Source organism: Onychostoma macrolepis, chromosome 15, assembly GCF_012432095.1.
Source record: "Onychostoma macrolepis isolate SWU-2019 chromosome 15, ASM1243209v1, whole genome shotgun sequence".
Classification (NCBI taxonomy): Eukaryota; Metazoa; Chordata; class Actinopteri; order Cypriniformes; family Cyprinidae; genus Onychostoma; species Onychostoma macrolepis.
The window spans coordinates 11,623,567-11,639,099 of NC_081169.1; positions in this window are offsets into that span (position 1 = coordinate 11,623,567).

The following is a 15,533-nucleotide window of genomic DNA, read 5'->3' on the forward strand; positions in this document are numbered from 1 at the left end:
CACTTACACACCAACATCATTAACTATGTTCTGCTCTTCTTCTAAAAGAATTTTCTAGGGTTGATACAATCATGTTAAGCTCTGCAGAAGATGTAGATAGAAACAGAAAACCACAGAAAATCTTTTTAACTTTCATGGCATCATTACCAGACTTAACTCTTAAAGTTAGCAGATTCAACAAGCACGACTATATATTTGCTTATGTTTCTGAAATATTTCGTTTTTAATATATTTGGGTTGAGGATAAAAAAATTAAAATAATCACACTAATTATATGCAATTGTTATTCTGTTTTGTCTGCTACAGCATGCAGCAGATTTTATGCCTATTGTTATAAATCTAGCATCTTTTGTCTTGTAAGTGCCAAAAGTAATAAATTAGAGGTTTACTGAAATACAATGCATAAATAAACATTCAAATCAGTAATTAGTAAATCTGAATATTTACACTAACGTTCGAAACCAAAGCTGCCTTTATTCAATAATAAAAAAAATACAGTAAAAACAGTAATATTGTGAAATATTATTACAATTTAAAATGAATGTTTTCTATTTAAATATATTTTAAAATGTAATTTATTTCTGTGATCAAAGCTGAATTTTCAGCATCATTCCTCCATTCTTCAGTGTCACATGATCCTTCAGAAATCATTCTAATTTGCTGATTTTCTGCTCAAGAAACATTTCTTCTTGTTATATTATTGTTGAAATTTAATGCATGCTTGCTTAACATATACAATAATGTCTTTTAAGAAAAATCTTACTGAACCCAAACTTTTGAACGATAGTGTAAATAATATTCTAAAACTGTAAATATGAAAATTAAATGGTATTTTGTATAAGCATCTATAGCTTAAATGTGTAAAACATAGTAAAGTGCACTATTTAGATTATGCATTTCTTTCTAAAGAACCACTAATAACACTGTTATTTAAATCAAGTTCTTTTATGATAAAAATGAGTGTAAATGTCAACACAGAAATCAAAAATATTAAACTGGCCTGTGGAATGCAGACCTAAAACAGTTGCTCGCTCTCTCATTACTTTCTTATGAGAATAAACAATCGGTTCCATTTGATTTGAAGTGGGTTTTTTTTTTTTTTGTTGGTTTTTTTTAAAAAGCGATGCTGTTTACATTCTGAGGTCTTGAAGTGTAATGTTTCCACTTGAGACTCCATTAGCTGCTCTGCTCAATTTAGAAGTGCGCTCATTGGGAAATCATCATTGCACAGAGACGTTTGAAGTGATGGCGACACCCAGTCTGATCTTCTGGGCCAGCCAGAGCATTGATCTCTGTGCATGCTTGGACCACTGACTGCCAGCAAGTTTGTTAACAGGACATATCACACAGCCAGGGACAGGCGGCCCCAGACAGCTGTCTCATCCGTCTTCTACACTGTTCCAGTACACATCACTGACGTCGGGTCTCCTTTTCCCAGGACACATGCCTGCAGCCGAGGGAACGGCTTGTTAGAGCGGTGTGTGAGACAATCTGCTGTGTGGTGGAAAGTGAGAGGGTCAGAGGGTCAAGACCTTGTTGCTGACCAGCAAGTGAATGATGAGCTTCACTCCGCACAGTTGGACTCTCAGAATGTTTCATATCTTATCTTTTGCACTTTCTCTGACACATACATTTTTAAGGACCAGGTGGGTGCCAGAAATACCGTCCGACTACGGCATTTACATTTGCCATTGGACACTCAAGGGTACTGTTGTTTTGCTATAGGCATAAAATGGATAATGCAAAAGAGACAACATAATTCTTGCTACATTTAGAGATTTGCTAGTGAATTTGTGCAAATTTGAAACTAATTCTACAAGGTCCACACCTTAAATCAACAACAATTCATATAAATTTGCCAGAAATTTGACAGCTTGACAGTTTGTCCATTTTTGCATATTTATTGAATAAATTCTACAGTTAAAATGTGATTAAAACATAATATGTTTGTCCTTAATGCTTATTAGTCTTAACAAATTTAATTCTAAATGGTAGTACTTCTTGAAGTAAAATATCAAAAATATCTGAAAATGCATAAAATAATATATATTTACTTTAGAATAAAAACAACACAATATATTAATATTAATATGACAATTAATTAACATTGATTAGACATTAAGATGAGTGCCTTGTGATGTAAGATTCACTTTGAAACAATTTTCATACATTGCTAGTAAATTTCACAAATAATTACAAAGAAATGACAAGTAACACACTGAATTAAACATGAAGTTTTGAAGTAGAAAAACTAAAATAATATTTTTGGTCACACTTTAGTCTACTACTAACTGTTAACTATGTCTTTTGCCTCAATAAACTCCAAATCTTCTGCTTATTAATAGTTAGCAAGGTAGTTATTAAGTTTAGGGTAGGATTAAGGGATCTGAAATATGGTCATGCAGAATAAGGCATTAATATGTGCTTTATAAGTACTAATAAATGGCAGATATGTTAGCGATATGAATGCTAACAAGCAGCTAGATAATAGTGAGAATTGGTCCATTAAAATAAAGTGTTACCATATTTTCTTCTATACTCCCGTAATCTAAATTTTATTTACAGTGTGAATGAAAAAAAAAAAAAATTTTCAAAACAATCTCAAAATTTTTATTATTATTTTTATTTATTTATTATTATTTTGTTTTTACAATGTAAATGTGTTTTGTTTCAATGCACTGGAAGAAAGAAACGTTCACTTGTAGTTAACCTGATTATATGTGAAACTGAAAAATGTGAAAAATGTGCCAGTGGAGAAGATATATTCTCTGAAAATAAGTCTTAATATCCTAATATCAATGTTGCTTCTTAAGCGAATTTAATTTTTTTCAAGGATTTTAAGATACTTAACGGAAATTAAGACAAAAATACTAATTAAAGGAATAGTTCGGGAATAATTTACTCACCCTCAGGCAATCCAATATGTAAATGAGTTTGCTTCTTCATTGGAACAGGAGAAATTTAGCATTACATCACTTGCTCACCAAATTGGATCCTCTGTAGTGAATGGGTGCCGTCGGAATGAGAGTCCAAACAACAGATAAAAACATCACAATAATCCACAAGTAATCCACACCCCTCTAATCCATCAATTAATGTTTTATGAAGCAAAAAGCTGTGTGTTTGTAAGAAACAAATCCATAATTAAGGTGTTATAACTTTAAATAATCATAATAACATTTTATCCGGAAAGTAAATGCCCTTCCCCTGATGCCCTCTCACACCCACTTACATATTTGAACATCTAAATGATGATTTTGTTTTATTTTTTTATTACAAACATGCTTTTCACTTCACAACACACTAATTGATCGAGCCATTGGTGAGCAAGTGATATAATGCTAAATTTCTCCAAATATGTTCAGATAATGAAACAAACTCATCTAGATCTCGGATGGCCTGAGGGTGAGTTTTCCAGCTAATTTTAATTTTGGGGTGAACTGTTCCTTTAAGAATAGATTATTTTACATTGTAAGAGTCAGGGGAAACATGTTATAAAGACAGCACTGTACACCATCAGATGCTCCCTTGATGAGGGTATGGATGGTATCTAATCACTGGACCCTGTTTTGAGAAATGAGACACGCTAGTGCTCAACAGAACTGTGATGTCTGGGCAAATACAACAGCTCAGACTGTCTCTCCCAGTTTTCCAGAGTGTGTGGGAATGCGGGTATGTGCGAACGATCACAGACGTGGCCGCTGATACGCCTTGACAGTGTTTTGGCAGAACAGTTCTGCCATGAGCAAACACATTGAGCTTCAAATGCGGGGGTCTTTGTGCTCTCTGCAGGGCCGTTCCTCGCTTTTTGTGTTAGCTAGTGCTACAGGCTGTTCAGGCCTGTCTAGTTGTGCTCTCATCAGCAGATCAAGCTCATGCTATGGGTCCAACTTCTTTCAGTCCTTTCTCTGTTTTTCTCATCCATCTCAGGCCTCCAGTTGATTCACAAAACTTTCGCCCACTGGTCCCAGCTTCACCAGCACGAGCGGCCCAATAGCCGGAGGCCCAGCGGCCCTGCGGTATTTCCGCCCTCTTTGGTGAGGTATGACACATGTTTTTACATACTGCATGAGAAAGTGCTCAGCTCAGTGTGGGAAACACACATTCCACACCCTGCTGACCTGCATGAACTCATACACACACACACGTCTCAGCATTGACTTCAGCCAAAGGAAGAGGAAGTCTGACCTGCTCAGCTGACAAGGTCAAACACACACACACACACACATTTACGTGCTGGGAACACAGATGTAAAAGCTCTGGACACATGTGAGACTGGCCATGTGTTCAGAGTGGAATATGATATACAACGCTTGAGAAGATTGAGACCACACTAGACATCACAAGGAGTTTGGAGACAATGGATTTCTGAAAGTGGTAAATAAATAAACAAACCAACAATCATTGTTCTCTGAGTGGTAAAATACATACAGTTTATAATTTAAAAAAAAGATATTAAAAAGTCTGTAAGATGATTTGAAAGACATCTCTTATGCTCAAAAATACAGTAATACTGTGAAGTATTGTTACAATTTAAACTAGTTGTTTTCTATTTTAATATATTTTAAAATTACTTTTATTCCTGTGATGGCAAAGCTGAATTTTCAGCATCATTACTCCAGTCTTAAGTGTCACATGATCCTTCAGAAATCATTCTAATATGCTGATTTGACGATCAGGAAATATTTCTCATTATTATCAATGTTGAAAACAGCTGTGCTGCTCATGTAGCACATTATTTTGTGTTTGGAGTAGAATGAAGGGAGCAGGATAGGATTACATGCTCAATAATAATAATCTGTTCTTCTAATAACTGCAGATATATGCTCATATTTAATAGTTCCTGCATAGTTAATACATTTGGTGAGAGCTAATGCATATACATCGAGCTTGAAGTCCATTAAAAAAAATGTTCAAGTGATAATATCAAAAACAACACGTGTTATTAAGTCAAGTGTACATTATGCAACACGTGGGACATTTCAGTGATTGACTCTGTCTGAAAATGAATCAGTTACTTGCTCATGCTGTACAAAACTGGCTACATAATGTAAGAGTGTTGTGGCTGATTACCAAAAAGTTGCTATGCAGTTGCTAGGGTGTTCTGGATAGTTGCCAAGTCATCCAGTCATAAGAGCCTGCCTCCGATTATGTCTGATATTCTTGTCTATTGATGCACATCTATGGGATTTTGGTGCCCATTTTCTTGTCAATAAGGTGAAACTCTTGATCAAATCACTAAGCACATCTCTCTGCATGATTTTAGGTATCATTCATATCTGTAGCACAAATATGGAGCTAGTTAAACACAAAAATATTGGTCAAATCCTAGAACTAAGTCAGCAACAGCAAGCCATTTGTTGTGCACGCTAGCAAGCAACAATTTTATTCTGCAATGGAGTAAAAAAAAAAAAAAAGGAAATGGGACTTTTTAGCTCAAAATTCAGATTTTTTTCCCATGCAATTATGAGTTTTTCTTGCAATTGCGATTTCTGATTTTGTTTTTTCAATTTCTGTGAAAAAAAAAAAACAACAACAAAAAAAAAAACATCTGAATTGCGAGATATAAACTTCCAGTTATAAAGAGAAAAGTCTGACCTGTGAGATAAAAATTTGCAATTTCAAGAACTAGTCAGATTTGTGGATAAAAAAGTAGAAATTGTTATAATTGATTGTTTGTAGTGTGAAAAAAAAATCTGAATTGTAAAATGTCAACTCGAGAAAAAAAGTCCAAATAGCTACATAAAAAGTCGCAATAACCTTCTTTTTTTGTTGTTGTTGTTATTCTGAGGCAGAAATGGCTTCCATATTTGACTGACTGAGGAGCAGTCAAAACAAAAATAAAAAAAGTTTACGAGTTGTTGCAGAATGTCTGCTGTTAAAGCAGCCATTAATAGCAGAGCATTAAAGCGCACAGTCTCGTCATGTTTTTGGCCACTGAAGGCAGGCAGATGGACTCTAAATGACTGTAGGTGATGATGATGCACTGAGATGAATCTTACCCTCAGCAATACTGGAAATGAACAATTGGCCAAGACGCTTTCATATTTTCCCTTCTGTGACAATATATCAGTACACCACTTATAATCTACAGCAAAAGGTGTCAACAGATAATTTCAGAAGTGTTTTAATAGCGCCTTTCAAAAGCTCCAGTAAGAACAAAAGCTTTGTGGCACAGAGGGGTGTCGTTATGTAACGATCAATGATGAATTAAACAGTGAATGAAATGAATCAAAAGTGAATTAAATAGTGACGGCCTCAGACAGCGCAGTGTGCATTAGAATGAGGTCATTTCTGGCAGAGGCACTAATTCAGATGTGTTCAGTTGTGTGATGGGCGGAGAGAAGATTTCAGTTTCCCACATGTACAGAACTTCTCTATTCCTCACTGACTCAAGCTGTGCATTAACCAGCAGCTGGACTTTAATTAGACCCATTGGACAGATGGATGCAGGTAGATTTATTAATATAGGTTGAAATGTGCCTTTAATGCAATTATAACTCACATCAACACTTAATCGCATATGTAAGAATGAAAGAGGCTGATGCAATGACTGTAAACATTTAAAGGAACAGTACACCCAAAAATGAACTACATTGAAAGACCCTGGTCACTACATGCGTTCATTATATGGAAAAAGTCAGGATTAACAGGATTGACATTATTCCTTATGAAAAAGAAGTACACTTTAGCATACTTTAATGGAAGAAATAAAGGTAATAAATGAATAGTTATTTCATTACCATCTGTTTTCTAATCCACATCATTTGAATATCACACTATCGATATCTGTCAAAAAATACATTAAATTTGAATAAAATTAAAACTAAAAGACTTTCAAATCACATGAGCCAATATTTTATTCCCAATAGAACATAGAGAACACAACAAATGTTTAAACACTTTTATCCACTAATTGAGCTCATTTCAAATTTGATGCCTGCTACAGGTCTCAAAAAAGTTGGCACGGGGGCAACAAAGGGCTGAAAAAGCAAGAAATTTGAAAAGATTCAGCTGGGAGAACATCTAGCAACTAATTAAGTTAATTGACATCAGGTCTGTAACATAAAAGGGATGTCTTAGAGAAGCAGAGTCTCTCAGAAGTGAAGATGGGCAGAGGCTCTCCAATCTGTGAAAGAGTGCGTAAAAAGATTGTGGAATACTTTAAAAACAACGTTCCTCAACGTAAAATTGCAAAGGCTTTGCAAATCCCATCATCTACAGTACATAACATCATCAAAAGATTCAGAGAAACTGGAGAAATCTCTGTGCGTAAGGGACAAGGCCAAAGACCTTTGTTGGAAGTCCGTGGTCTTTGGGCCCTCAGACGACACTGCATCACTCATCAGCATGATTCTGTCATTGACATTACTAAATGGGCCCAGGAATACTTCCAGAAACCACTGTCGGTAAACACAATCCGCCGTGCCATCTGCAGATGCCTACTAAAGCTCTATCATGCCAAAAGGAAGCCATATGTGAACATGGTCCACATTTCAAAGTGGAAAAGTGTTCTATGGTCAGACGAGTCCAAATTTGACATTCTTGTTGGAAATCATGGATGCCGTGTCCTCCGGGCTAAAGAGGAGGGAGATCTTCCAGCGTGTTATCAGTGTTCAGTTCAAAATCCAACATCTCTGATGGTATGGGGGTGCATAAGTACATACGGTATGGGCAGCTTGCATGTTTTGAAAGGCACTATGAATGCTGAAAGGTATTTAAAGGCTTTAGAGCAACATATGCTCCCCTCCAGATGACATGTATTTCAGCAGGACAATGCAAAACCACATACTGCAGCTATTACAACAGCATGGCTTCGTAGTGGAAGAGTCCGGGTGCTGAATTGGCCTGCCTGCAGTCCAGATCTTTCACCTATAGAGAACATTTGGCGCATCATTAAATGAAAAATACGTCAAAGACGACCACGAATTCTTCAGCAGCTGGAAACCTATATCAGGGAAGAATGGGACCAAATTCCAACACCAAAACTTCAGAAAGTCATAGCCTCGATGCCCAGACGTCTTCAAACTGTTTTGAAAAGAAGAGGAGATGCTACACCATGGTAAACACGCCCCCGTCCCAACTATTTTGAGACCTGTAGCAGGCATCACATTTGAAATGAGCTCATTTTGTGCATAAAATTGTAAAATTTATCAGTTTAAACATTTGTTATGTTATCTATGTTCTATTGTGAATACAATATTGGCTCATGTGATTTGAAATTCTTTTAGTTTTCATTTTATTCAAATTTAAAAAACGTCCCAACATTTGTGGAATTCGGGTTGTATACCTTTAAAAGAAATTACTGTGAGATAATATATAGAGAGAGATTGTTGTAAAAGGCAATGCTGAAAACTATTTTTTAATTTATGCGCTCTGAATGTCATTAAATAAGCAACTTTTAGTTTTAGTTTGAGTGACAGACTCTTTTCATTACATTATTTTTCTCAAAATTGGAAAAGCTTTCATATTCGTTTGCCAAAATAGACAATAGATCTGGAAGGCTTCCGGGCAGAAAGAGTGCATATGCGAGTATGCGGAGGAGAGTTTGGCAGCAGGCCCTGATGCCTCCAACTGACCTCATTCATCAGCACAACCTAAAGACTGATCAGCACAGGCAGGCAGCCGAATGCATTAGTGACGTCATAGTGGAATTACGCATCATTGCTGCAGGGAACCAATGAGGCACAGAAGTGAGAGGAATGAGATCATGATCAGCGATAATATATGATCAGCTCTCTTTCCTTCTTCCATACCGTGCTCTTTGACACTGAATGTGGTGGGTGATGCATATCAAGCAGCTGTGGAATCATTCCTCCACGTATGGCTCCACCTGATGTGCCTAATGATGCAGGACTGCTAAATTGGCCCTAATGCAAAAAAAAAAAAGAAAAAAAAGAATGGGGATTATTATTATTCATGGCATCTTTAGGCAATATGGGAGTAAAAACTGTGATTTGCTTTGCTTGGCAAAGTCATTTTCTTCAATATTTGAAGAAATTATGCATACTGTGCATAGTATGCATTTTTTATTCTTAATGCATGAAATACTTAGATGACCTACTACAATTGCCAAACTGTGCCATATACAACAGAGAAAACAATATCCCACAGTGCACTGATATCACATTTTTAGTGTGACAAACTAAACAGAAGTAATATGTATGATTCTTAAAATGTCCTTTATATCAATCATTTATATTATTATTATTATATACTGTATCATACTAAAAATAAATCTATTTAAATATATATATCAAATGTTTGAGGTCAGTCCATTTTTTTAAAAGAAATGAAACTTTTATCAAGAATGCATTAAATTGTTACCAAATTTTGTTACCTTTTTCCCAACTTTCTATTCATCAAAGAATCGTGAACTAAAATGTATTACAGTTTCCACAAAGTTATTAAGAAGCACAATTGTTTTCAATATTGATAATATATCAAGAAATATTTATTGATCAGCAAATCAGCATATTAAAATGACTGAATGTTAATATTAAAATTAAATGAAGGATCATTTGACACTAAAGTCTGGAGTAATGACTGCTGAAAATTCAGCTTTGCTATCACAAGAATAAATTACATTTTTAAATATATTAAAATAGAAAGGTAATTTTAGATTGTAATAATATTTCACAATATTACTGGTATTACTGTATTTCTAACCAAATAAATGCACCCTTGGTGAATACCAACATTTAAAAAAAAATCTTACTGACATGTATATATTAATATATGACAATATTATTCAAATGAATGAATAAATAAATAAATATAAACATTATTTATATACACTTGTATTCTTAGATTATATTCTTAAAAATGCAATGAAAAAATATGACTAGACAATTAAAAGTATAGTTGTATCCTTTTTTTCCATCTAGCATGTAACATACTGCACAGTAATAAGCAGCAATCTAGTAAGTATTCCATTTAAGACAGCTTCTGTTTTTAAAAGAGCACCAACAGAGACATAAAGCAGATGCTCTCTTTTCATCATTGGGGCCCATATTCAGCCCTTGGCACCTGGGGGTGTCAGGATGGAGGGGGAGAGTGAGAAAAAGCAAGCAGGAGGAGGGGTGTATGTATTGTGAAATAGGGGTGATGGTTGTGGGGGTTAGACATGTTTTGATGATAATGTGGCACACTTCTTGAATGAAGCGATCCCAGTCTTAAATCTGCACAAAAGGGCCCTGAACCCCACTGGTCCGTGTCTATCAGACCATTTATAGGCAGAGGGTGGGTCACAAGCTGGCTGGTCCAGGGCCCAAAGGCACAGAGCCCCATCGCTCTGCCGTATGGGCCTCCACGTGTCTCTGTGCATGCGGTTTGCGTCATTGCTTTTGTTACTGGCTCCCCCGTGAATAATTTGTGCACCCATTATTCAGCACCTAGATTTTGGTAATTCTGGCACACGAAACAATCCTGTTTAAAATTAGTTGACAAATAAACAGGCTTTACTCAAGCAATCTGAGTGTGTTTTGTATCGACCTGTAGCAAACACATCTATGCATCTGACAGGGTTTCAAACCAATGCTGGGTACACTTACAATGATGTCATCAGTTGGTATGTTAGCACATCAGAGACTACTCAATGGTTTTAACTAGCTATATGCCAACAAAGGCTAAACTAGGAATAAAACTTCAACAGCACACATTGCAAACAGCGATTTGCATAAAGGTTATTAAGCTTCATCTATTGGGAATGTGTTTTTTTATTTTTTTGCTTAGAAATCAATAGTATGGCTCTAAGATCATATTAGGTAGCAGCTGGCACAAGTGTGATTAAACCTCTCCCTGAGGATTTCCCAGCATCCCACTGGGGCTGTCTGGTGCAAACCTCTCTCTATATTGCCCTCTTGTGGTGGGAGGATATAGAAACCCTGTAGAACAGAGTCCAGTTCTTTGCGTGCCTTTATTATTTATTGTAACAGGATTCTGTCTTTTACTTGAAGGTTACCACAGCCTTATTCCTCTATATGATCTTGTACAAGTCTGAAGTGGAAAATAAAGCTGCATATTTGTTTTGCTTTTACTTTGTCTCATTGTGTAATGCAATATCGCCACCTAGTGGTGTGAGATGGAAAGTTTTAGGAATTTTAAGCATAAAAATAATGCATCACTGTTGTTTCTGATGAAAGATAATCTGGTATCCCTTGGGGAAAAAGAAGATAAAATAAAAAGTAGTTGCTTAATTGTACTGAATGTGTACTGTAATGTAAACTGTACTCGCTGATAAGAAACATACACTATATTGCCAAAAATATTGGGACACCCCCTTTTAATTAACAGGTTTGACTACTTTAGCAATTTCCAAGAGTACAAATCTTAATGTTAAAGCATGTAATGATATTCTAGGGAATTGTGTGCTTCTAATTTTATAGCAACAGTTTGGACAGGACCCTTTTCTATTCTAACATGATAGTGCCTCTGTGTATAAGGCAAGGTTCAAAAAGAAATGATTGATTGAGTCGGTGTGGAAGAACTTGACTGGTCTGCGGAAACCCAGCTGAACACCTCTGGTGTGACTAAATGCAGACATTGAGCCAAAAACTCATCACCAAACACCAATGACTAGTACATACACTATATGGACAAAAGTATTGGGACACCTCCTTCTTTAGAACAGAAAAAGGCACTTCCAAACTGTGGCAACAAAGATGGAAACATAATTCATGTATTTAAAAATTGTATTTCTATCTCTGTTGCAACAGTTTTGGAAGTGTCTGAAATGACTGCACCCATATGTACAAGTCATTGGTGTTTGGTGACGAGTTTTTGGCTCAAGATCTACATTTACATTCATAATTTCTCTTTGATCCTTGCCTTATACACAGATGCATTGTTATGCTAGAACAGAAAAGGGTCCTGTCTAAACTGTTGCTATAAAATTAGAATATCATTATATGCTTTAACATTTAGATTTGTACTCACGGAAATTACTAAAGTAGTCAAACCTTTCATTAGAAGGGGGCGTCCCAATACTTTTGGCAATATAGTGTACTAAAGCATGTCCAGTACTTGATTACACATTTACATTTATGCATTTAGCACCCACTTTACAAAGCGACTTACATAAGAACAATAAAAGCAGTTTGTCAAAGAGCCAACGATATTTGTCATGTACAAAGCCAGGTTTATTAGACAACAAGATTAGGAGGCAAGCTAGAGAAGAGGAGACGTGCAGAAAAAAGGGGTGTGACATGGGTTCTTTTTAGCCACTATGTTTTGGATCATTTGCAGAGGCTTAGTCACGCTGGCTGAAAGGCCTGCCAGTAGAGCATTGCAGTAGTCCAGTCTTGAAGGGCTTGGATGAGGAGCTGTACCACATATTCTGACAGGAAGGGGCTGGGAACCAACACGACCAGCCTGTTCTTGAAATGCGGGTGGAAAATCTCAGTTGGTTGTCGAAAATGTTCCGTGCTGTCCTGGTTGGTGTTAGCGTTGTCAACCCCAGGTGCCCAGTAATATTGTGGCCAACTGACAGGTTTGCAGGCATTACAATGAGCGCTGTCTTTGGAGGAATGTGTATGGATGAAGGTTGGCTGTGGTTAAGTGATTGCTGATGTGAAATAGCTGGTCATCAGCAGTCAGAGAAGAGGTGGGAGGAGGTGGATGGGGACAGAACAGAAAGGAGAATGTTGTGAATAGTTTTCGGGTGTCTGAGGTCTGAGGTTTTGGTAGTAAATGACCATGGCAATAGAGACACTGTAGGAGAAAGAAGGCAAGAGAGAATGATACTTGCTCAGGCCAGATTGGTCCATTTTCTCAGCAGCTCTGAGCCACATATCAAAGATGACAGAAGTGATTATGAAATTACATGTACTCAAATCCTACTTAAGCAGGTCTAAAAAAGCACACTTAACTTCAACTGAATGCATTTAATATACATTTAAACCACAATTTATTTTAATTCAGTTGCTCAAAATATGCAAACCATTACATTCAGTTCACACTTTGTATAGTGTTTTTGAAAGTATGCTAAAGTGTTTTTCACAAGTGATCTCCTGTGATTTTTGCGGAATCTATGAAGAGATGTTAATCATGACGTTTACATGAAAAATAGGAACAAACTACTATTTCCTGTTTTTTTATGTCTCAAATTATAATCGCCAGTTAAATATATTAGTATTATGTGAAAATACTATTAAATGTTAGGCCTATACAGTAAATATTATAATATAGTATTGTTAAGCTAAATTATGCTAGTGTCCAGTATCAAACGGTCACTCAAATATTACCCTTGTGTTTACCACAGCAAGGTAAAACAAAAAGGAAATGAAACCACAATCTTTATGAGTGAAAATATGACTCTTATGAGTCAGTATGAGTGTGCATAGAAGGCAAGCACCATAATACGCAGAGCCGGATGTGAATTCAACAGTTGAAGACGCAACAATTGAGCCATATGGCACGTGGAAGACGAACAATATTTTATATGCAATTTTATTTGCACAAAATGCAGAATGAAAATATATTTTCTATGTAAAGTTAAAACTGAAACATACGATATTACATCAATTAACTTGCTTTATTGGTAAACGGTGCAATTTAGCGTCTGTTAGCATTAGCCTGCAAGTCTACGTCTTGTGGTCAGGACGAAAGTTCATTTGGTTTGAAAAACTATCATCATATGGTGAAAAAAAAAAGAAGAAGAATGATGCATCACTGTCTGGTTAGTTTAATAGAAGGTTTCTGGTGAAGTCATTTGCCTAGTTTTAGAAGGAACACATTTTAGAAGGAATGGCGGATCGAATGCAAGTTCATAAGTACAGTTAGATGCACATGGAATCAGTGTTGGCTTGGAATGCTAAGCTCATTTTTAAGAAATGTTTTTTAGTTATTAGAATAAATATTGATTCTAGGAAGTTTTTGCCGTATCAGTACTCAACAACTGGTTTTCTTTTTTTCCTTTTCAGGTTCCAGTCCAATGTGAAGACATTGATAAAGTACATAAGTTTGTTATGGTCTATTTAAAAAGAGAATAAAATACTTTATAGGCTTAAATGCTTGCAAACTAAATATAATTTTTTCTAAATCTGCAGATTTCAGTTCAGTGTCAGAATGACGAATTTGGGCTGGATGCGGAAGTGGTTTATGATGAAAAATCATTTCCCTTACGGTGGTGCACTCCATTTGTGACTGGGTCATATCATGGGTAAACCTTTTGAAATGTACCTGCACCAAGGCCATAAATGTGTCTTATTATGCTTTGTGCTGGAATTTGTGCTCTGCTTCTGTGAACAGTAAACCCTGCCGACTTTGATTTGATTGGCCATCTCAATCATTTTGACACTGACAAGCGCTGTCCGATGAGGCAGACCAGCCTAAATATATAACTTTTAAACTTTTTGTCATCCTAACAGCAAACACAACAATACACGGCAGACAGCAACAATACATGTGCTGTATTAAACAGATGCTTATTTTATTTTTTTATGATATATTCAAGTATAATTAGTTATTTTCCTCCAAAATCATATGTAGGGGAAGAGTTCCTGGGCATAATCAGGAAACAGGCAAGTAAATTTAATATTTAAAAAGGAATAGTTCACCCAAAATGAAAATTCGATCATTATTAATTAACCCTGGTGTTGTTCTAATGCTGTTCTTTCTCTCTCGGGCCCCAAAAGGAGAAATTCTGAATAATGTCCTGCTCATGTCCATTATGTGGATGATTTAATGGCAGAGTATAACAACCAGTCTCAAAAGAGTATGCAAAGTACACAAAAAAACAACCACAACAAAAAGATCACAGATACATTGAGATGCCCACCATATATTCTGTGTGTTCTTGAAGCATACTGTAGGATTTGGTGAGGAAAACCATAAAAGGTCATTTATTATTTAGTCCAACTTTTGACCTACCTATAGGGGATTAAAATAACACCAGTGTTAGTAAATAATGACTGAATTTTCTTTCTTTTTTCTTTTTTTCATAATTTCCATCTGATTCATGTTTCAACAGCTGCTGGTCAAGTGTGGGATTCATCTGCTGTGAATGGACAAATCAGTGCAAATGCTGGCTTCTCCACAAATGCAGATGTTTTAGGTGCTGAGTCTGACAGCCTAACATTCACAGATGGTAAGAAATTGTCTAAAAAGTCCAAATTATCAAAATGCAATATGAAATACTTGTTATTTTTTTGGATCAAGACTCAAAAAGGCTATCTGCTTGATCTAGGGATTGTTCCAGGATTCATAGCACCCGATAGTGTGGGAAGCAACGGCCATGAGCTGATGCTGAATAGAGATGAACATTATGAAAAAGCTGAGGGAGGGCAGAACACAGCTTCACCATTAAAATCTACAGTATAACTGTAAATTTCTGTTCTGTCTAAATAAATAACATCTACAGAAGGATAATAGAAGCTGTCATTCATTATTGTAAATGCATAAGACTTTCATCTTAGCTAAAGGGATCTTCACCCAAAATTCTGTCATCATATGTAATTCCAAACCCATAGGACTTTGGTTAATCTTCAAAACATAAATGAATACATTTTAAATTAAACCTGAAAATTTTCTAT